General features: G+C 40.0%; 1 long non-coding RNA gene across 6 annotated transcripts; it reads left to right on the forward strand.

Annotated features, from left to right (window-relative positions):
• The first annotated feature begins 97 nt into the window (after positions 1-97).
• LOC101029773 (uncharacterized) lies at positions 98-23,156 on the forward strand. 6 transcript variants are annotated; one of them, XR_012517467.1, is made up of 5 exons: positions 98-405; positions 4,391-10,084; positions 12,740-12,861; positions 13,687-13,749; positions 22,790-23,156. It is a non-coding gene; the product is annotated as an uncharacterized LOC101029773 (long non-coding RNA). The 6 variants fall into 6 exon arrangements; XR_012517463.1 differs by lacking the exon at positions 22,790-23,156 and adding an exon at positions 17,008-22,781; XR_012517464.1 differs by lacking the exon at positions 22,790-23,156 and having other exon boundaries at positions 4,391-5,612; positions 7,171-10,084; positions 13,687-14,318.
• Positions 23,157-24,355: the final 1,199 nt, after the last annotated feature.

The following is a 24,355-nucleotide window of genomic DNA, read 5'->3' on the forward strand; positions in this document are numbered from 1 at the left end:
GGATGTATCCTAGGCGCTGAGGTGCATGGCCAGGGGAAAGGGGGGCGGGGAGGGAGAAGGGGGGCGGGGGAGGAGGGAGGCGGTGGCGGCGCGGCGCGGCGGTGGGAAGAGAGAGGTAGCTTCTGAAACACTTTAAAATTCTTTTGGTAACTATCTTTTTCAGAAAGCCATTTAATTTATAGTGTTCTTTCGGCAGCTGTTAGCTCAAAAGTCCTCTGGGTAACGGGAGAAACCAAATAGTCAATCATTAAACTGTCTGACTGCAGATACGCAAGTTACCGCACGGCTGAGGCCCCCTTTGCAGTACAATTTACCCTTTTTTTAGATGCCCCTGAGTACCGAGGACTGGAGGAGGTAGAAAGGGAAAGAAAACTCCCTTCTGGAAGGATGTAGCTTCTGCACAAGGTAGGATGATGACAAAAGGTTTTCAGTGCTTTGGGAATGGGTGATTGTGGGAGAAAATGGACCTCGGAAAAGAGACGGGAGGGAACTGGGAGGGAGTGGCCAGAAGGAAAGGAACAACACTTCTGACAAGAAAATTGTGAGATGGATGAGGCTAGGTTTGGAGTCAAGTGGTGGCTGAGATAGAGTGGTGGTGGGTGATCATTGTCTACAAGGGGAATGGATTGAGAATTTCTAATGACCTCGTTTCCTCCTAAACATGAAATCATGGATTATGGGATACGTTTTCCATAGTGTGGCAAGCTTGGTACCTGGATGGATAACTTAAAAGCCTGAATAATATTTTCCAAACTCTTAAAAACAACGAAGAGAGTCTAAGAAAGCAAAGAATTCAGGGACTTGGCCCATGTTAAACCCCAAGCACTACAGCTGGCTTTTACCCAAAGCTTAACTTTCATTTTTAGGGTGTTATATGGAAACTGATCATGGTGTAGAGCGTGAAAAGAAATCTTTTTAGTTGAATGTGAGACACTAGACCAAAATCTGTCACCTTGAGGTAGGAGGATGAACTGGAAATAAACAGACAAACCCATCACAGGTGAATGCTAATCAAAGCTCTGAAACTGGGTTCTGAGCAGCATAGATTCCACTACTAAGACTTGGACTACAAGTCCTTCTTGATGTTTACTTGTTCCTGGTATTCCTACCCTAGGGATTCAAACATACAAGCTGAAAATTTAATTTAGACATATTCCAGACTGGTTTTGTGCCCCTGAGCACCTAGTAGAAACAAACACAAGTCATCTATGGAAAACAACCTTCATTTTAAAGCTCAACAAATTGCTACAACTAAAATATCCCCCCAAAAAATGTACAAGCAGCTTCACAATGAAAATTAACCAAACACCTTGAAACTAGAAGCATGACCAATGAAAACAAGAGCAGCAGACAATGGAAGCTGGAGAGGGTGGCTCATGCCTGTAATCCCAGCACTTTTGGAGGCCAAGTCTGGAGGATTGCTTAAGACCAAAAGTTTGAGATCCTGTCTCTGGGGGGGGAAAAAAAAAAAAAAAAAAAGGCAACAGACACTGGAAATAAAAGTAAAAAGAGAGGATTAACAAGATACAGACTTGAAATGACTAACTTTAGTGTGAAAAAAGAGTCTTAAGGAAATACAAAAGTGACCACATAGATTTGAAAAAAGAACTTTTTAAACTTTATTTATTTATTTGAGACAGTGTCTTGCTGCATCACCCAGGCTGGAATGCAGTGATGTTATCATAGCTCACTACAGTGATGTTATCATAGCTCAAGGAATCCTGCCTCATACTCCCAAGTAGCTAGGACTACCCCTGTGAGCCACTTCATCTGGCACTATTCATGATAAGCAAGTCTGCCTTTGCATCATCAAAACAAAACAAAACAAAAAAGCCCTGGCCGGGCGCCGTGGCTCAAGCCTGTAATCCCAGCACTTTGGGAGGCCGAGGCGGGTGGATCACGAGGTCAAGAGATTGAGACCATCCTGGTCAACATGGTGAAACCCTGTCTCTACTAGAAATACAAAAAAAAATTAGTTGGGCATGGTGGCGCGTGCCTGTAATCCCAGCTCGGGAGGCTGAGGCAGGAGAATTGCCTGAACCCAGGAGGCGGAGGTTGCGGTGAGCCGAGATCGCGCCATTGCACTCCAGCCTGGGTAACAAGAGTGAAACGCCGTCTCAAAAAAAAAAAAAAAGCCCTTTAGCCTTGGGGCTTGAGGCAGGGAAAGGGATGGGGTAAGCAAAAGTCCAGGGAGGTGCTCAGTCCCAGGAACAGGGACAAAAAAAGGACAGGCCTGGAGTTATTCGGATGGGCCTTTGTACTGAGCAGTAATGTATACCCTGCTTGGGCCATCAGAGTACCCCTGGGCTGGAGCCTCCACATCCCCTTCCCCCTCGTCTCCATGATTCTTTACATCCTAGCTTCTTCTAAGGGGTGAGAGAAAGGGGGACATTTATATATATATAACATATATGTTATAAATAATATATTTAAATTTAATAATTTGTTTAAATACATTAAGTATAATATAAAGATTTTAATATATATAGAGATATATAATATATAGTTATCTATAACTATATATTATATAATATTTAAAATCCACATATTATATATATATGGCCACTAGGCTGCAACCCTGGTCCCTACACCTAACATCTTCCTGCTCCCCCTCCAGCCAACTACACAGCCCACAAAAAGACCCAGCAGGCCTACTGCTCAGCAGCATCCCATGGAAGGCTCTGGTGGTACCCTTGGGCCTCAGGAGAACCAGTACCTGGATTTTCCGGGGTTTATCATCACCATGTTCTCTCCCTGCTGTTCAAACCATGCCCTTCTGCCATCTTCTGGGAGAAGGAAATCAAAGGATCTAAAACTGGGGATTGGGGGAAGATTCCAGCCTCTCCTCACTCCCCTCTCCCTACAGACTTTACTCCCCAGCCCACAGAGATGCTGCTTATACCAGGAAAGACTATTGAAAGATGATTTTTATTTGATTTTCCTCTGAAGTTTTCATCCCTGGGAAAATGAAAAAAAAAAAAAAAATAGACAATTAAAAAACAAACAAAAAATCAGAAACCCCCCAACTAATCCACAGAAAGTGATGTCTTATCCTCTCCTCTTGGTTTTTTTGTTTTTGGAATTTTTTTTCTTTTTTAAGGTTGCTTTCTTGTGGAGTGGGAATCTGAAATACTCAAATGTCTATTTTCCTCAGTGGAGCCAAACCAAAAAACTCCAACCTTCCCTGGATGTGCCTGGTCTTGGACCCACTGGAATCTTTCTCTGGGTTGCTGCGCGTACACAGCCTCTGTCCTGGAGGCTAAAGTTGGAGGTAGCTTGGATCAGAACCCTGCCCAAGATTTCCCTACTGTTGCATTGTTTGAAGCTGACATCCTGTGTCTGTACGCAGCTGCCACTGTTGTGTCTTTGCTCTGCTTGCTATTGCCTCATGCCAGGCCCTGTCCTGCCATGACACCCTTGATCCTATCCATGAAATCCCAAGGCCAAGTTTGCTTCAAACTTTGCAGGAACAGACTTGATCTGCATCTGGAACATATTATTCTCAGCTTGAACATCTCCCCCTACCACAGACAGAAAAGGTGAACACCTAAAGCTGAGGCTTGGAAATGTTTCCTGTGTTGACCTGAAAGATCTTCTGAGACCTCAAGGACACTGCGTCTCTTAAAAAGCAGAGAAAGTTGCCATTTTCCTCCTAGAGTCTGGTGGAGTCTCCCCATCTGGCATCCCCATTCTGTAAACCATCTATCCCTGCCCACCAACTGATAACAAGGGATGAAAAGGAACTGGGGCTGTGGGGAACCCTGCCAGCTGGTGAAGCCCTGTGGCAGGAAAGTATATGTGGACATAGAGTATATCTGACTTCTTTTCTTCAGCCACTGATTGGGTTGGGCTGTGAATGATAGACAATGGAATGGCTGGAGTCTGTTGCCATCAGAAGCTAGGGAAGAAGATGAAGGACTGAATCACACAGACTGGGATATGTGTCGGGTGCAGTCATAACTGTGTTCACTCTTGGTGGGATGTAGGCAACTCTTGTTGGGATGTAGGCAACGACAGAGGAGTTTGTGGTCTTGTTAATCATTTACTGCAATGCCTTTGACCCTCCTTTTCCACTGGTTCCTCCACTGACTCCAAAGGCTGCCAGTAGGAGACAGTATCCCAGGCTAACAAGAGCTTACCTATTACCTTAGGGACCTCATTGATTTTAGCCTGTGCCCTTCCCCGCCGTTGCCACCCCAGTGATTGGTATGTGGGAAACTCATTTCAGTTCCTGTGACCCATGTCTTGAACCAGGCATAAGCATCTGGTCTTTGCGAGGACAGTGGAATCTGAGGCCTTTCCCTGCCCCGTCTGGTGCCTGCTCCACATTGTACCAGATATTGGACTCCTTGACGCCCTCCTCCTTCCCTTTATTCCTCTCTTCCTTCAGGTCATGCAGCCATGTACTATATCCAGCATCACAGAAACCTCAACGTTTTTCCTCTGCTGTGTCTGGGGCATAAAGAAGCCTTGGGGTATGGTGAAAGGCTGTTCTTACCAGGAGTACACTCACAGGCCAGGGGGCTGCCATCTTCTTCACAGATATTCCCAAAAGAGGAACCCCCTTGGGGCAGAAAGGTAAGGAGGATTTCATCTCAACATAGATTGGTGGTTGGCGCCAGCGGGGGAGGGGGGAGACACTTCTGTTTTGTTTTGTTTTTTTAAATGGCATTTCACTGTCATCCAGGCTAGAATGCAATGGTGTGATTTTGGCTCACTGTGACCTCTGTCTCCCAGGTTCATGCCATTCTTTTGCCTCAGCCTCCCCAAGTAGCTGAGACCTGAAACTACAGGCACGCGCCACCACGCCTGGCTAATTTTTGTATTTTTAGTAGAGACAGAGTTTCACCATCTTGGTCAGGCTGGTCTCAAACTCCTGACCTCAGGTGATCTTCCCACCTCAGCCTCCCAAAATGCTGGGATTACAGGCATGAGCCAATGTGCCCAGCCTCTTTTTCATTTCTTTTCTTTTTTTCTTTCTCTTTTCTTTCTATTCCTTTCTTTCTCTTTCTTTCTTCTTTCTTCCTTTCCTTCCTTTCTTTCTTTTCTCTCTCTCTTTCTTTCTTTTTGTATCATGATAGGAGTTAATGTTACAAAAAGTAGTTTACATCTTCAATTTCTGAAGGCACTTGAATTTAGGATCCATGTATCAGTGACAAGCCTGCCAGAAGTGGCAGGGGCCATCAGGGCTAAGCTACTTTATACCCACCATCCTCCCATGGGGATCCAAGACCTGAGACACAAAGCAACAGTCTGCCCCGATCCCTCTGTTCCTCATATCTCATTCAAGGTTCATCCATGTCCAACATTTGGACATCAAACATCATAAGGTCTGTATGCCTCAGTCCTGTTAAGGGGTAGGTTTCTCTTCCGCCCTGTCTTGCACCTGGAAAAAAATGCACTACCAGTTAGAGAAGGGCCATCCAGCCCTGCCCCAACCTGGACCCTTGGGGCACAGATAGAAGTGCTAAGCCCCTATTTCAAAGTTGTTAAACATTTTTGTTCTGTTTCATTAATCCCTTTCCTGGTGATTGATTTTACAAAAGTAAGTAAGCTGCTTATGAGAAGGCCCTGGAAGTGAGAAGAAGGACCAAGGAAGATGACTACAAAGGGTGAGGATTGTTTTTGTTAAAAAAAAAAAAAAAAAAAAAAAAAAGCCTGGGTGGAGTAATCTGAATCACCTGGCACCCGCCTGAATGGAATCCTCCCATGCTGAAGGGTCCTTGGAGTTCCCCAGCCCCCACCTTCTCCCCCTTAAGGCATGCTGATACTGAATGTTATAACTTTGAGCCGTTTCTCACTAGAGACAAAAACTTGTCATCTGGCCTTGCAGAGAAGGTTCCACCTTAATGCTCAAAGTACATTATCTTTACTATGGGCTAGGGTATGATACTTGAAGGAGCTTGTGTTAGAACAGTATTATTGAGAGTATCTGCTTTCCAGGCTTAAGTGATTCATTTATTATTCTAGTCCTGCTTTAGTCCATTGGTCATTATGCTTTTCTTTTTAATACATAAAAAGTATGTAAAAATTAAAATGTAATAAGGCAGAAAAAAAATTTGTGAACATAATTTTAAACCACTGTGTCTTTTTTTTTTATGTTTGAAATACTTGAATGCGAAAAATATTTGTGCTTTAAAGACTATATAGAAATCAAATATACAATCACCTGGCTCCGATACCTTTATAAATGGTAGAACCTTTAAGAATTTCGACAGTTCAGACTACAACGGACCACTATCCACAGAGACAAAGCCCGATAAAATCCCCTCATAATATCCTGATGGTCGTTTCCCTGATATTGTAAAGGATAAAGTAGTGTTTCTACAGTGTATATAAATCATTAGACCAGCACATAGCCAGTACTTTGCTAAAAATATGCACTGAAAAAAAAAAGAAAAATTAAAAAAAAATGCACTGAAAGTATTAATTCATCTGAGAAATCTTAAACTGCAGTCTGCAAACCAATTCTCTAGTGCATGATTGTTGTTAGAATGTTGAACAAACAGATTTGGCCTTTTAAAACAAAACAAGAAATTAAAGCAGAAAAATTAGTACTTATAATAAAAATTTTAAATCCTAGAAAATACTGTAGAGCATGAAAATATTTTTTAAAATGGAAAAAACAAATTGATGAAATTTAAATTGTACAAGAAGTTAAAGCTGTTAATTTATAAAACTTAAGATTAATGATTGATAGTTTAAAAAAAAAAAAAGTTCCACATATAAGATTAACAGATTGAGACTCAACAGAGAGAGGTATAAAGAAAAGAAACCAAATAGAAGAAATTAGTCATGAAGGATTTGTAAGGGAATTCATGAAGTGTGCAACATTACATAGGCGCTCTGGCTTGGGCACTGCAGATACATAGAGAGAAAAGGTGGTCCTTGACCTCCTGGAGCCATCAGTTAAGGAGACTTACAGCTAATTGTTTCATTTTCCTTTGTCTTTCACTAAGGCCTAAAAAAGTGTTTCTTATACTTTGGAAATATTCAAGAAAGTCAATTAACCTGGGCTCATACAGGAACTACCAAATTCATTGCATCAAGGCAAACATACTCTCTTTTTTTAGTAAGAAATAAAACATTTTGTTTTAAAAATAAAAATATTATTTAAAAATACAAATGAGAGTTTATAAATATTACAGCCAAGTTATAATTACTTTTTAGGAGACTGGGGAGAGCATGAGAAAAATGGTGAGAGAAATTGCAAAGGACTCAGAAAAGGAATGGAAGAAGACTGCTACAAAGGAAGGGAGAAAAAGAGCTTGGAGACCTGGCAGAAACTTAGAGCAGAATGTGGCAGAAAGGCAGAGAGAAAACAAAAAGGGGCCATGAGTACAGAGACCTTGTCACGCACTTGGTGTCTCAGTTGTGTGTAATGCCTGTCAAATAATAACTCAAATACTTCTTACACTTTGTGGGTTTTGGATTAAGTAGATTGATGAAAACGTCACCACATCTGAGAGGTTTCTCTGCCCAGCAAATGTAAAATGACATTATCCTCATTTTCAACTTGCTGTTTGCATTCCTCTTCACTATATTTAGCACTGACTAACTTAAATCTGTTTATTGTTGGCCTCCCCTTCTGATCCTGAAGACTGTAAGGTCCATAAAAACAGGGAGTTCACCTTTTTTGCTGCTGGTTTCCTAACACCTAAGGCTGTTCCAGGAACATGGTAGACTCTCAAAAAGTATTTGCAGCATGACATAATTTCTAAAGGAATGAAAGTGCACAAATATCTATAACCACAGGAAGAGAGGTCGCTAATGAGTTGTCACAAAACTGAAAGAGTGACTCAGATTTTCTGGGTCTCAATTCCCTCACTATACAAAGAGGATAATAATAGCAGATCACTTCTAAAAGTAATTTTAAGTCTTGAGATAGCTCATGTAAAGCTCTTAAAACAGTGATGGACCTTTAATAAGCACTTAGCACTATTTAACAGTTATCATATTTTCCTTTTCACCAAGTTGAAATAAAAATCAGAGTGTTCAAATCTTTTCAGGTCAAAAACAAAAGGGAGAGAATTTGAGCTTTTGAACAGTTGAATCCCACCCAAGAAGGATAGTTGGAGAATCTGAAACAAAGATCACATTAGTCAGTAATATTTCTTGACTAAGCATGACATATTAGATGTTAATGCTACTAAAGTGTAGCTACAACTGAAGCAGAGATTTCCAATAGTAGCACATGTAAAAAGAATCCTCTTTGTATAGAAAATACTGGTGATGGCAAAATGGCACCTAATAACTAAACCCTCCTTATTTCTTCAATCAGGGGAGAGATATGAAGGCAGAAGAGAAATTAATAACTGACAATACTAATCTATCAATAGAACTTATTGAAGTCTCGTCTACCTGAAAATGATTGTGTCTATATTCTACACAAATCCAACTTATCCTTGTTTGCTACACATTGGTTCATCAAACAATTACCGAGAAGAAACTAAACAAGTTTTCACTTCATGTTATTTTTTGAGGTTATAAAAATAGAATTTACTTCAGTTACAGGCCTAGTTACTGGGATTTCGTTATCAAGGACTACCTTTGCTAGGAAAAGTCTGAATGAGAAGATGGCAGTTAAGTTTGTAAAAAAAAAAAAAAAAAAAGTTATAATTAATAAATCTGCAAATTGTAATTCTGCATTCATTGTCGATCCAAATCTTTCTTCTAAGACCTCCTCTTTATAGACATCTACTTACCTACCTACCTACCTACCTACCCACCTATTTTCACTTTACTTTCCGGCATAAAGGTCTGAGTCGGTAAGGACTGAACACTAATTTGGTTTTGGTAATGAAGTTAAAAACAGGTTAGTTTCTGCTAAGCTGCCATTTGAAAGCGCTTCTCTAGCATCTGAATTATTAAGGTAAATATTTTGAAGCAATCACAAAACTTTTCTGACGCATTAGATCTGGAGTAAGACCTGATAATTTATACTTCTAAACTATCCAGGGGATGCTGATGTTGCTGGTCCGGAGACCACATTTGGAGAACTTTAAAGGACATGAAATTGCCCTAAAATGCTTATACTAAATGGCCACACAAAGCCGGAAGATCGCACAGCATTTCAAACCGAAGATGAGAGATCCTGAAAAATGGCAGCGGCCATCGTACTCCCGGTGCGGCTACGCGGGCACGAAAAGGAGTCTTAGGACGGGTAGTGCTGTCCACGCCGGCTCCCTAATGTCATCCCATCAACCCTCGCCCCCAACGACGGCCCCCTTATAGGCTCGCCCGGCCACGCCCCTCCGTGCCCCGACGACGGCCGCACGTTACGCCGCCTCTACGTCACGCCCATCCGGCGCCCTCATAGGGCGTCCTGTACGTTTTACGTCAGTGCGGCGCGCGCGACCGGAAGGTTGCTTCTGGGACGCCGACTGATGGTTTCCAGTCCCCGTCGACCCCGGCCCCTCTCTTCTGGAGCCACCAGACCGCCGGCCACTGGAGACTTGGAACAATCTGCTGAGTCCTTTACACTGTTAAAAACAGAGGACTGGCCGGGCGCAGTGGCTGACGCATGTAATCCCAGCGCTTTGGGAGGCCGAGGCGAGCAGATCACGAGGTCAGGAAATCGAGACCATCCTGCCTAACACGGTGAAAACCCGTCTCTACTAAAAATGCCAAAACCTAGCTGGGCGTGGTGGCGCGCGCCTGTAGTCCCAACGACTCCCAAGGCTGAGGCTGGAGAATCGCTTGAACCTGGGAGGCGGCCGTTGTGATGAGTCGAGATCGAGCCACTGCATTAGAGCCTGGGCAACAGAGCGAGACACTGTCTCAAAACAAACCAAAAATACTGAGCACCGAAAATTTTGAAGCCGGAGAAGCCAGGCAGCAGTCCTCCCTTGATCTTTTTTCCTCTCTCAAGGGTTTTTCAGGCGGCTCAAAGCAACGGGAAGAGTGAGGAAGCCGGAAGAAAATTGCAACCTCAGTCTGTCAGCATCCTCCTGCTTTCTTCTCCGGGAGCTGCCACTTCCCCTGTTCTCTCGTGCTGAAAATACGCTTCCCAACTCCAAGGGGACCTTTCTTGCACCTCCCTTATTGTTCTCACGCCTGTAGGACTCTTCGTGTGAGGATCAGGGTATGTGTGTATATGAATGTGTGTGAATAATTATGTCCTAATTGAACATATGTATATATATATTTTTAAACCATCTTCAGGTACACACAGGGCCGTCCTCCATTAAACATCAGACACAGTGCCTAGGGCTCACAGTACTTTTAGAGGCTTATGAAATATTTTAATTTCTTCTAAAGTCATAAGAAAAAAATGAACATTTAAGTCAAAAAGATGTTATATATTAATATTCCTGTGACTATTTTAATAAGAGTTCCGTGAAGACAGAAGCACCTAAGGTGCAAGAAAGACAACGCAGCCGTTGGTGCACGTAGCTGACAACTCTTAGGAGTTTTTATTTCTTTTTTTTTACACACACATTTCTAAGTGATTTGCAGATACTAATGTCAGCCTTAAGACATACATACCTGTGCACTGTTACCCACTTTTTTTTTTTTATTTTAATGTTTTGACACGGAATCTAGCTCTGCTGGCCAGGCTGGAGTGCAGTGGCTGGATCTCGGCCTACCGCAATCTGTCTCCAAGGTTCAAGCGATACTCTGCCTCAGCCCCTTGAGTAGCTGGGATTACAGGCGGACACCAGCACACCCAGCTATTTTTGTATTTTTAGTAGAGGTGGGGTTTCACCATGATGGTCAGGCTGGTCTCGAACTGACTTCGTGATCTGCCTGCCTCGGCCCTTCAAAGTGCTGGGATTATTGGAGCCACTGTGCATATCCTGGTATCCCACTTTTATCCATGAGTATATACCAAGTGAAGTTTAAAATAACTTGTCCATGCAAACCCCATGTAACTGGAAAAAAAATAAAAGAAAAAAAATAACTCGTCCAATGTCCTACATCTAACACATGGCAGAGAGTTTTCTGACCTAGGCAAGTTAGCTACAGAGTCCCTTCTTTATACTAAAAATATTATCTTTTGGCAACTCTAAGGAATAAATTTAACATGTAAAAGCAAAACCTTGCATTTCAAATGATCAATGCGATTTCCATTTTTCCCTCTGCCAATAATAATACTGCACATAAACATAGTACAGTATATATCTCTTTTTTTTATAGTACTCTCCCCATATCACAGTATGCACCCACTAAACTAGCACCTCTCTGGTCTTCAGGGATGCTACTCTCTTCATCTTGCTTCAGCACCCTAACACCATGTATGCAGATGAAGTTTCCGTTTTCCACAATGAAAACACCGACTTGAGTCGACCAGATTCCTATACCAAACAGTGTGAGTTGAGTTTAGGATCTGATAAATATTTTAATATTATTCACCGTCTCCAACCCCCTCATTCCCAAGGATACAGAAGCTGAGACTCAGACTTAAAGCATTCAGTGAAGAGCTGTCTCTAGGCAGTTAGTCAGCAAAGAGGCTCCCAAAAAACTGCAAAAACACCTCAGTCTATTCTACTCACCTTCTGTTTATATCTGGAACAAACACCACATTGTTTTAATCAGTGTAGGTTTGTAGGTCTTCATATATAGTACTAAGTCAAGGTCCATCACTCTCTGTTCTTTATTTTCCTTTTTTGAGAATCATCTTGACAATTTTCATTCATTGATGTGAATTTTACAGTGTTCTATAAAATATTCATTAGGGTTTGCTTGGCATTGAATTTTTCAATAGTTTAGAAAACTATCCGTTTAGGATATTTTAGAATATATGAACATTTTAGTATACTGAATAATCACAAAACATAAACATAGTACACTATATACCTGCCTCTTTTTAAAGTGGTTCTTGTTTTATGTACTTCAGTGATATTTCATAATTTTTATCCTATGCATCTGGGATATTTACTCTTTGATTTAGATTCTGTTGTACTGTTGTAATGTCTGGCTTTTCTATAATATCTTGATTTCAGATAGTTAATTGCTCGTGTATAAAAAGGCCATTAATTTCTGTATGGTGTTCTTAATGCCCACTAATTCCAATTACTGTTTTGTTTTTGTTTTTGTTTTTGTTTTTTTGAGACGAGATTTGCTCTGTCGCCCAGGCTGGAGTGAGTGGTGCAATCTCAGCTCACTGCAACCTCCGCCTTCCCAGTTCAAGTGATTCTCCTTCCTCAGCCTTCCAAGTAGATGGGACTACAGGCACATGCCACCATGGCCAGCTAATTTTTTGTGTGTTTTTTTAGTAGAGACATGGTTTCACTGTGTTAGCCAGTATGGTCCTGATCTCCTGACCTTGTGATCTGTGCATCCTCTAAAAGTGCTGGGATTATAGGCTTGGGCCACTGCACCCAGCCTATGCCCACTAATTCCAATTCTTATTTGATCTAATTGTTTATAGAATCCTGTGGACTTTCACCTTAACCATTTTGTTATTTTCAAAGATAATGATTTTTTTTTTAGTGAATCCTTGCCCTTCTGACTACCTGTCCCGATCTCATGGTATTGGCCAAACCCTGTGATGCCATATTAGGAGTAGTTCCATACCACACTTGTCTGGCTTCCAACTCTATGGGAATCCTTCCAGAACTGCACCTTTAGGTGATAATACTCACTGTAGCTACTTTCATGAAGTTCTTTTCTCTTTCTAGTCTATTAAATGTTTATAATGAAAGAGTTTTATTGTTGAATGTTTTCTTGGTATCTTTGGAGATGATCATGTAGTTTTCTTTTATTAATCTCTCTGTTCTTTTTTTTTTTTTTTCAGATGGAGTCTTACTCTGTCATGCAGGCTGGAGTGCGGTGCCCCAATCTTGGCTCACCACAACCTGCATCTTCCAGGTTCAATCGACTCTTCTGCCTCAGCTTCCCAAATAGCTGTCACTACAGGTGCGCACGACCATGCCTGGCTAATTTTTGTATTTTTATTAGAACCTGGGTTTTGCTATTGGCCAGTCTGGCCTTAAACTCCTGACCTCAAATGATCCACCTGCATCAGCCTCCTAAAGGGCTGGGAATACAGGCAGGAGCCACCGTGTCCAGCCCTCCTTTATTAATCTCTTATCCTGACAGATTTATAATGCTAAACTTCCTTCTATTCTTAGAATAAACCCTATGTCATATACTATTTATTTTAACAATATTGTCTCTGTAATTTCTCCTGGTTCGCATTTTTCTAATAGGAGGTTTTTTCCTAAAAACATGAATGTTCATTAGTGACACAAAACTATAATTTTCCTTTTCTTTATTTCTCCCTTTCTTCCTTTTTAAAATTTGTAATCTCTAGTTTTGCTAATAATACTATACAATTTCAAAAGAAAAATGTGAGTAGTAGAGCTATTTTTCTGTTGTAACAGACTCTGTAAAATAGGTATCATGCTGATCGAGGTGGCATGTCCCTGTAGTCCCAGCTACTCAGGAGGTGAAGCAGAACGACCACTTGACTCCAGGAGTTGGGAGACTGTAGGGGGCTGCCATCATGCCTGTATATAGTCACTGCATCTCAGAAAAAAATAAAGTAAAAAAATAAGAGATCATCTATTCCTTAAAATTCACTAAAGCTTGAAAACTTTGACTGGGTTTGGCAGCATTTGGGTGGAAAGACATAGGAGTTTTTTTTTTTACTGCTTACCTTATTTTCTTAATCATAATTTGTTTACTCGGCTTGTCTATTACTTAATTTTCTTTTTTTCTCAAAAATTATTTTCTGGCCAGGTATGGTGGCTCACACTTGTATGCCCAGCACTCTGGAAGGCCAAGGTGGGCGAATCACTTGAGGTAAGGAGTTTGAGACCACCCTGCCCAATATGTGAAACTCCATCTCTATTAAAAATATAAAAATTAGCTAGGTGGCCGGGCACGGTGACTCAAGCCTGTAATCCCAGCACTTTGGGAGGCCGAGGCGGGTGGATCACAAGGTCAAGAGATCGAGACCATCCTGGTCAACATGGTGAAACCCCGTCTCTACTAAAAATACAAAAATTAGCTGGGCATGGTGGCGCACGCCTGTAGTCCCAGCTACTCGGGAGGCTGAGGCAGGAGAATTGCCTGAACCCAGGAGGTGGAGATTGTGGTGAGTCGAGATCACGCCGTTGCACTCCAGCCTGGGTAACAAGAGCAAAATCCGTCTCAAAAAAAAAAAAAAATTTTGCTTGGTGTGGTGGTGGGCGCCTGTAACCTCAGCTACTGAGGAGGCTGAGGCAGGAGAATCACTTGAACCCAGGAGGTAAAGGTTGCAGTGAACTGACATGGGGCCACTGCACTCCAGCCTGGGGGACCGAGCTAGACTACGTCTCAAAAAAAAATTATTTTCAACTGAGGTTTTTTTTTTTTTTTAAAGTTACACATAGCAAAAAAAAAAAAAAAAATGACGCATAGCATTCTCTTGTCATTCTTTTTATCTCCATTTTTGTAGTTATGTTTCTTAATTTCTGTAACTTCTTGCTGTACACATATATGCTCTCTTTCTGAATTGTTTTTTCAAAGAACAAAGGCCACAAGTCATCTCCGCTTTGTTCGTTTAATTAATTGTTCTTTTAAAATTTCTCTACTTTCTATTTTCTTTTTATTTACTCTTCTGTTCCATTTAATCTTCTCTTGTTGAATATCTAGTTTATATAACTTATTTTTTGATTCTTTTTTTCTTTATTTCTTTTTTTTTTAAAGACGGGGTTTCACCATGTTGGTCAGGCTGGTCTTGAACTCCCGACTTCAGGTGATCCACCTGCCTTGGCCTCCAAAGTGCTTGGATTACAGATGTGAGCCACCATGCCTGGACTTTTTGTTTCTTAATGTATGCATTTAGTATTATATATTTTTTTCTTTTATTTTTTTTTCTTTTATTACCACTTCAGGTACATCGTAAAATTTTCATATGTGTTATCATTCGAGTTTATTTCATAATATTATATATTTTTCCTTATGTTTTCCAGTATAATCTGTGGTTATTAAGATGTCATTAATAGTTTCCTAACATATGAGGAGATCGTCTTATTTTTACTATCTCAAAAAAAGAATGAAACTTTTTTCCTGATGCTCATTAAAATATTAGAAATTATATATTGCCCTTTAATTATGATAAAAGAGCATAGTGTATATGAAATTTATCCTTTAGTATTTATTGTGATTGTTTTAGAAACCAGGTTAATTTTTTTTGAAATTGTCTAATGTGTGTTTTGAAAAAAAGAATGAATGCTTTTTCTGTCAAATGAAAGAAATCATAGTTAGATCAAATTTGCTTATTGTCTTCTTCAAATCCTAGACAACCGTTAACAGTTTTCTTTGCTTGTTATGAGTATTTAACAGTCATATAGAATATTGAAAAGTTACCCTACAATTGTACATTTGAACTTCTCCTAATTCTGCCAGTTATTTATTGACATAATAGTGGTTCTGTCGTCAAGTGCTTATAAGGTTTTGAATGTTACATCTTATGTTTGGACTTTTATTTTATCATTATGGAGTGTAGCAAAGTTCTATATTGTTCAAATGTGCCTGGTTTTGATTGTTCCTTGCAACTTGTTTTATTACTGTAATTTTTATTTCATTAACCTTTTAGTAAATAGTGATTTTTATAGTCTCTAATAATTTCAATATCTGAAATCCTTTGTTTGCCTAGGGATCTAGGAAGACATAGAAGGCTCTTCTTTGCTTATAAGCCTAACTCTCCATAGTGTCTTTTTTTTTTTTAATTTTGACAGTTATTATGACCTTATACTTAAACATTCAAAGTTCCTGACAGTGTTTAGCATAAATTAGGTATTCAGTAAATAATTGCTTTGTACGTAGATAATGTGTATAGATGTAGAGAACTTGGATTCATGATGCTTTCCTCCTGAAGTGGTTTGTGTTTGTCTTCATCAGGCACAAGGGGGCACTGTAAGCCTGGGTCAATTTAATTTCAGGTTGCCTTCATTGAACTTACTTCATTTATGTTTAGGGTTAAATCTTTGGGGCAAATTTTCTTCATCTACCTCCTTAGAGTCAAATTTCCTCTAGAGACAAACAAAGGTCTTTTTTCCCATGGATGTTTACTAGTTTTTTTCTTCTTTTTTCATTTTTTTCTGCATGCTACCCTTTTTCAAAGCTTCCTGGCTTTATGCTATGTTGGAAATAGATGCTGGAAAAGGATGCTCGATGCTGCAAAGAAAAATTAGCATTGAGACAAATGATCTTTCAGCAATGCAATTTTTACTTCCTGGACTACAAGGAAGAACAAAGAACAAAGTCAAAGAACAAAAGGAATACACAAATTTATTACTTATGCATTTGGGATTCTCCTTACTGCTGTGTGTGGTCTCCATTCGCTGGAGCCAGACCTCACAATCTAAACTAAAACCTGATGATTAACAACGTAAAACTTTTGTAAACAGGTAAAAGCAGTGGAAAACGGGGACATGACTGAGAGCATGTCCAGCACAGATTATCTTGGTTAAAGTACAAGGACGTAGAATGTACTACATGCCTGTAATCATGGCATGCTAAATAGCTACATAGTATAGTGCTTAACAAAGTTATTAGCACACTTACTCTTTAATAAGAAAGAAAACTTTAAAAAGGAACTAACTTTTCTACTTCCCACATGCTGTGTCTTCACTTTTGTTTAAGAACATAGAATTCTGTTTCCCAAGGGGCAGACTTTAATTCCCAGAACTGAGAATCCTGATAATGGTATTTGCTTCCAGAGAATCAAAGATATGCTGTCATTCTAGTTTCAGGTTCTAAATTTCATTGTTCTGGATCGGCTTCTGGGAATTCCTGAATTCCTCTTTTTTGTGTTTTTGCTTTTGTTTTCTTTCGTGTGTGTGTGTGTGTGTGTGTGTGTGTGTGTGTGTGAGTGAGAGAGAGAGAGAGAGAGAGAGAGAGAGAGTGAGAGAGAGTCTTACTCTGTCACCCAGGCTGGACTGCAGTAGCATGATCTCGACTCACTGCAACCTCCACTTCCCAGGTTCAAGTGGTTCTCCTGCCTCAGCCTCCTGAGTAGCTCAGATTACAGGCATACACCACCACTCTGGCTAATTTTTGTATTTTTAATAGGGATGGGATTTCACCATGTTGGCCAAGCTGATCTCAAACTCTTGACAAGTGATTCACCCGCCGTGACTTCCCAAAGTTCTGGTTTACAGGCATAAGCCACCACGCCCGCCAGCCCCTTGTTGCTAATTGGTTAACTGAGTAAGAGTTTGTTGGTTGTAGTTGCTCTAGTTCTTCGGTGTTTTGCTTCAGTAGAGTTTCCCAGAATATCTGGTTTTCCACATTGCAAATAAAAGTCCTTACAGTGTCCCTCCCTATTTCTATGAACACCTTTACTTTAACGTTTTGTCTGATAATAATATTGCTAAACTTGTGCTGTCTTGATAAACATTTATTTTCCAAGGATATTTGTCTCTCATCTTCTTTTAGTATTGATTTTATTATTATCTTTTAAAATCCACATATGATTTGTTTTCAGGCACAAATAACAGGAGCACTTTCTAAGGCATGTTATTACATACATTCTTTGCTTCAACTAAAAAAAATTATAAAAAGATAAAATATTGTTCATGTTCAAAAACTGACAGATGCATTTTTTTTTTTAGAAAGGCAAAAGAAAACTTATAAAACATCCATGAGATCACAGCCATATAGCAAAATACCTTGGAATGCATTCCATTTAATTTAATAACTTGCATTATTTTGGAGTTTTATTGTATGTAAACCTGAAAAGGAAAATCACTGTTCTTGGAGCTAAAGAGAATTTTTATGGGAAAAATGTCTATCAGGGAAATCTACTTATTTGTAAGCACATTAGCCAATTTTGTTTTTAAACTAATAATCCTGTGGTCCAGGTAATACCCTTCTGTTCATCGTCAAATGATTACTACCTCAGAACAGTTTACGGCAATTGGGATTCAGAAAGTGTGACTACACAGGGAATTTTCATGGTATCCAATATATACTGCTTTGAGTAATATATGTCAGCAATTTCTGATTATATTAAAATAAAGTCAGATGCATCTAATCTTTTACATTTTTATTTTGGTTAAACATCAAACCCAGTGAAAAATAATATCTCATTGATTGCAACTGTTAATATTGACATTATTATTTTTCATTTTAATTTTACCAATACAGGCAGTGTTCAATGGCTTATCGACCTTTATCTGAGCTCTGTAATCAGAAAACAGCAATGGTTAAACAAATTCTCCTACCTTTTTTCCGAAAATGGCTTACTGCAAAAACCCTTCGTCATATATGTTTTAAATAAGACCCATGGGTTCCTCCTTTTTTGACCTCTAGCAATGCTAAACACAGGCTGCTATGTTATAAATATGTCTGAAAAGTTCATGTGCTAGAAGCTTAATCCCCAGTGCAAGAGTATTGAGAGGTGAGATCTTTAGGAGCTGATTAAGTCATGAGAGCTCTGCTGTCATGAAAGAATTGATGCTATTATGTCAAGACTGGGTTCCTGATAAACGCCTGAGTTGGGCGCCTCAGAAGATTAATAAGTGCTTATCATCTAACTTTGGGGGCTGAAAACTAATAGCAATAGATATTAGAAAGACTGTCATCAGTTAGAAAGATGAGATAACACAGTGTTAATTACATAAAAAAGCCAACCTCTGTTAATTTAGGTATACAGCTAGTGCTCGACTTACGACCATGATTGGTTCCGACAGACTGGTCATAACACGATTTGGTCATAAGTTGAGTAGGCTATATGTACAGTACTGTGAAATGATGTTATAAAAATCTTTTAAGTCATATTTTATCATGATTTTCTTTCATTATTATATATTGTAATTTTCTTTGTTCATTTTATGCCATTTGTATCATCTCTACACCATTTTGTTTCTTATTTTTACATTCGTCACATTTAAGTAAAACACTGCATTACCAGTACAACCGGTTTAATATTTGCAAAACATACAAAATTACAAAATACAGGTGCATACAAAAATACAAAATACGGGTGTAAAAAATACCATAGGAAACATTTTCCCAATTGCAAAACATATGAAAATATATAAACATGTATGAAACATTTTATTGGTAATTCCTCTTGGTAGACATCTTGGGAGGGGTTTGATGAAAAATGTCCAGGACACAGAACACAAATTGCTGTACCGAGTCTGGGATAACAGTTGAAATGCTGCACGCGGAGATGGTAGTGCTGCAGGAAGCTGGTCCGCACTGTTGTACGCCCAGCTGGGCAACTTTTGCGCTGCTAGACACGGAGCAGTTGTGGCTAGCGATTGTGGTCCTAAAGTCGAATGGTCGTAAGTTGCATAGGTCGTAAGTCGATCAATACCTGACTGAAAAAGAATTAAAACCCGGATAAGTGGTTAAACTTACGTACTGAATTGGACAAAGTAGTAAATAATGAAAACATGACAAGACAAAGGGTCTTGGCCTAAGGCAGTCAATGGTGGAAAAATAATTAAAAATGTAAGGGTTTGTTTAACAAGATTTATTAAAACGGGTTTTTCTTGGCATTGACTCTCCATTTCTGGAAATGAGAATGTTCCTTTACTTCTGGTATAGGGAAGATGTTGTCTATAGGTTCTCTCTCCTACTTTTAAGAAGGAAAATGGGAGATCAGAGCACCCGTCTTATATCTACTGTTTTTAAGTCCCTTTAGCTCAAAATAATCCTTATGCCAAATGGCATATTTTAATGTGGAATATTTTGCCATCTTTCACATGTTTATGTGAAGGTACTATGTGCCAGGCGCTCTGCTAAGTGCTAGATATACATCAATGGACAAAACAAGCAAAAAAATCCTGCCCTATTGGGTCTTATGTTTCTGTAGGATTGTCATTCATTTTGCTGCTTTTCTTTGACTTATACAACCAAAAGCTACCTTAATGTGCACAATTTATTTATTTATTTAATAGAGTCAGAGTCTCTCTCTGTAACCCAGGCTGCAGTGCAATGGTGCAATCTCGGCTCACCGCCAAGCTCTGCCACCAGGGTTCAAGTGATTCTCTTGCCTCAGTCTCCTGAGTAACTGGGACTACGGGTGTTTGTCACCATGTCCAGCTAATTTTTGGATTTTTTAGTAGAGACAGGGTTTCACCATGTTGGCCAGGCTAGTCTCGAACTCCTAACCTCAGGTGATCCAGCTGTCTCTCTGCCTTCCAAAGTGCTGGGATTACAGGTATGAGCCACCATGCCCGGCTGAAAATTTTGATTGCTGATGCTTTATCTGTGCCTTAATTTAATTATTTAAAAAAGAATTACATGCAATTTATCAATAAAGGCAACTGATAAGATTTTTTAAATTTACTAATTCATCTCTCCATAATTTCCATGAATATGAACAGATTTAATTCTTAGGATTTTTTAAAAGATCTTATCATCAGTAGCAATCAAGATAACTTTAAAAGATTAATAAAGCCCTGCCAGGGTGTCATGCCTGGGAGTCAGAGGTTGCTTTTTAAACTCCCAAAGTGCTAGGATTACAGGCGTGAGCCAACACAAAGATTTTTCTATAAGAAAGGTTTAGGCCGGGCGCGGTGGCTCAAGCTTGTAATCCCTGCACTTTGGGAGGCTGAGGTGGGTGGATCACGAGGTCGAGAGATCGAGACCATCCTGGTCAACATGGTGAAACCCCGTCTCTACTAAAAATACAAAAAATTAGCTGGGCATGGTGGCACATGCCTGTAATCCCAGCTACTCAGGAGGCTGAGGCAGGAGAATTGCCTGAACCCAGGAGGCGGAGGTTGCGGTGAGCCGAGATCGCGCCATTGCACTCCAGCCTGGGTAACAAGAGCGAAACTCCGTCTCAAAAAAAAAATAAAAAAATAAAAAATAAAAAAGAAAGGTTTACTCTTTGGGAGGCCGAGGTAGTTAGATCATGAAGTCAAGAGAATGAAACCATCTTGGCCAACATGGTGAAACCCCATTTCTACTAAAAATACAAAAATTAGCTGGGTGTGGTGGCACACACCTGTAGTCCCAGCAACTCGGGAGGCTGAGGCACGAGACTCACTTAAACCCGGGAGGAGGTTGCAGTGAGCTGAGATCACACCATTGAATTCCAGCCTGGCCACAGAGCAAGAGAGACTCTGTCTCAAAAAAGAAAACAAGGCCAGGCGCGGTGGCTCTCAAGCCTGTAATCCCAGCACTTTGGGAGGCCGAGGCGGGTGGATCACGAGGTCAAGAGATCAAGACCATCCTGGTCAACATGGTGAAACCCCGTCTCTACTGAAAATCAAAAAAAAAAAAATTAGCTGGGTATGGTGGCACGTGCCTGTAATCCCACCTACTCAGGAGGCTGAGGCAGGAGAATTGCTTGAACACAGGAGGCGGAGGTTGCGGTGAGCCGAGATCACACCATTGCACTCCAGCCTGGGTAACAAGAGCGAAACTCCGTCTCAAAAAAAAAGAAAAGAAAAGAAAAGAAAAGAAAAAGAGAAAAAAAGTAAGTTTCACCATCCCAGGCTCAGTAAGGGTTCACTCTTCCAATTCCAATTTGCTTCACAATAAAGTTGCAGTGACATTTTCTCTCTCTGTGGGTGTATGTGTGTGTTTTCCAAAAAAAATTGTTCAAGCGATTCTCCTGCCTCAACCTCCTGAGTAGCTGGAATTACAGATGCATGCCACCATGCCTGGCTAATTTTTGTATTTCTAGTAGAGACAGAGTTTTGCGATATTGATCAGTGGCTGGTCTCAAACTCCTGACCTGAGCTGTTCTGCCTATCTCCGTCTCCCAAAGTGCTGGGATTACAGGCAACAACTCCGGAGACATTTCTAGCAAGAAAATATCTCATAAGCAGGGCATGGTGGTACATGACTGCAGTCCTAGCTACTTTGGAGGCTGAGGCCTAGGATTGCTTGAGCCCAGGTGTTCAATGCTGCATTGAGCTATGATCACACCACTGCACTCCAGCGTGAGCAATACAGCAAGAGACTGTCTCAAAAAAAAAAAAAAAAAAAAAGTAAAAAATGGAAAGGAGGAAAGGGAAGGGAAACAGAAGGGGAGGGAAGGGGAAGGGAAGGGGAGGGGAGGAATGGGGAGAAGAGGGGAAGAGGAGGAAAAGGAGAAAGGAACTCAGAAGTTGAAAGAAAATATTACCTCGTGAGAAATAGGAAATGGAAAATGGTTCTCTCCATCCAGATGTTTTTATGGTCAGTGTTTATGATGGTAAGAAACAATTACTTAAACCTTGGAAAGACATTAAGTGTTGGGGGGGTGGCAGAATGGACTGCCATTTTTCCATGCAAGGCTTCAGCCTTGAGGTCTAGATCTATTGCTGTATCTTGACCCTAAGCAGCTCTATGTGAATGTCTCAACCAGCCTCTTACCTTGGTACATACATGCTAGAGAAATGTGTGCGCATCTACACCAGGAAACATGTGCAAGGAAGTTCACAGAAGTAATGACCTCGATAATCCCAGATACACACAATATGAAGGTCTATTACAATACTGTAAATTGAGTGAGTATACCAATGTTACTGTATATTTAACCATATAAAATAAAATGGTGGTACTGGAGTAACATACAAACATGAATGAATCTCAAAAACATTGATTTGGATAAAAAGCATCATAAAATTATAAACAGTTTGTGATTCCATTTATGTGAAATGAAATGACTTACACTTTATAGATCCATTCTTAGATGTTTAAGAAAAACCAAAACCAAACAAACAAAAAGCAAAAGTAAACATTGATTAAAACAAAATGTAGGGCCAGGCTTGGTGTCTCACACCTGTAATTTCACTGAATACTGAGGATAAGATGGGAGGATTGCTTCCAGCCAGGAGTTTGAGATGAGCCTGGGCAATATCATGAGATCTTCTTCTCTAAAAACATTTTTTTTTTTTTTTAGATAGTCCTCACTCTGTCTCCCAGGGAGGAATGAAGAGGTGAGATCTCAGCTCACTGCAACCTCCACCTCCTGGTTGAAGTGATTCTCCTGCCTCAACCTCCAAGTGGCTGATGGTAGAAGGCATATGTCAACACGACAGGTTATATCACCATATTGGCCAGTCTGCTCTCAAACTCCTGGTCTCAAGTGATCACGTTCCTTGGCCTCCCAAATTTCTGGGATTACAGATGTGAGACACTGTGCCTTGTCTAAACAAATTTTAAATTAAAATATATATATATTTCTATCTTTTGTTATTAGATATATTTATCTGTATGTCATCAGTAATTAACTGGACCTCCTACATATATATATAAGTTTAAAACTCTCTAGAGATCTCAATCTGAAATAAGAAATCTCAATGCCACTACGAACAGTTGTCATTTTTAAAATTTCGTTTATCTTTTTCTTATGTGCCGCATCACCATTTTTTTCATATAGATATGAAAGTTCAGAAATTGTAGTCTTTAGCAGGAATTCCAGAAATCGAAAATGGCAATGTTATCTTCCTCATTAAAATAATTTAACCGTCTCAATCCAGTGTATTCAGTTGAGTATCTAATATGCATATTTTGGATGTAGTTAAGGGCCTTCATCTGCACTTTTCTCTCTTTTTCTTGTAGTTGCAGATTGTATCACTGGACTCCTCTGCATGGTTTTCTTTTTGTATGTACATTTTGTGTCTCTCCAACATATTAGTTCATCCTCTTTAGGTGAATTTCTTTATCTTTTTATCCTACTTTTCACCTCTGCCTCTCCCTCCATTTTGTCTGGTTTTTTTTTTTCTCTTTCTCTCCTTCTGCCACTTTTCCCTTAATGCAGTTTAAATTTTCTGTCTCATTTGTCTTTTTCCTCTTTCTCTACCGACTAGATATACCATAGAATCAGCTTTTTTTGTTTGTTTGTCTGACAACCTCTTTTAGTCATTGAACAACTGCTCCATTTTCTGTGCTTTTAACATGAGAAGAACATGAAGCATTTTTCTCTTTTGATAGCAGCCCACCAAGGTAGGTGGGAATGTCTTCTAACGGACTAAATCCAAGCCAGACTCTACCTAAATCATCGTTCTGGTTCCACCTCTTACAAGTGATGGGGTTTGGGAGAAGATGCTGCACCTTAGATGCTCTAATTTCCCTTTCTGTTAGATGCAAAAAAAGTAATATTCATGACATAAGGGTTTTTTTTTTTTCTTTTTCTTGTTTAATACGGGGTTTCACCATGTTTGTCACGCTGGTCTTGAGTTCCCGACCTCAGGCGATCTGCCCACCTTGGCCTCCAAAGTGCTTGGATCACAGCCATGAGACACCATGCCAGGCCCTTCTTTATTATTATTATTTTTTTTTGGTCAGAGTTTTGCCCAGGCTGGAGTGGAGTGCAATGGCACAATCTCTTCTCACTGCAACCTCTGCGTTGTGGGTTCAAAACATTCTTCTGTCTCAGCCTCCCAAGTAGCTGGGATTACAGGCATGCACACAACACCAAACTAATTTTTTATATTTAATAGACGAGTTTAACCATGTTGATCAG

Source organism: Saimiri boliviensis, chromosome 4 (assembly GCF_048565385.1).
Source record: "Saimiri boliviensis isolate mSaiBol1 chromosome 4, mSaiBol1.pri, whole genome shotgun sequence".
Taxonomy (NCBI): Eukaryota; Metazoa; Chordata; class Mammalia; order Primates; family Cebidae; genus Saimiri; species Saimiri boliviensis.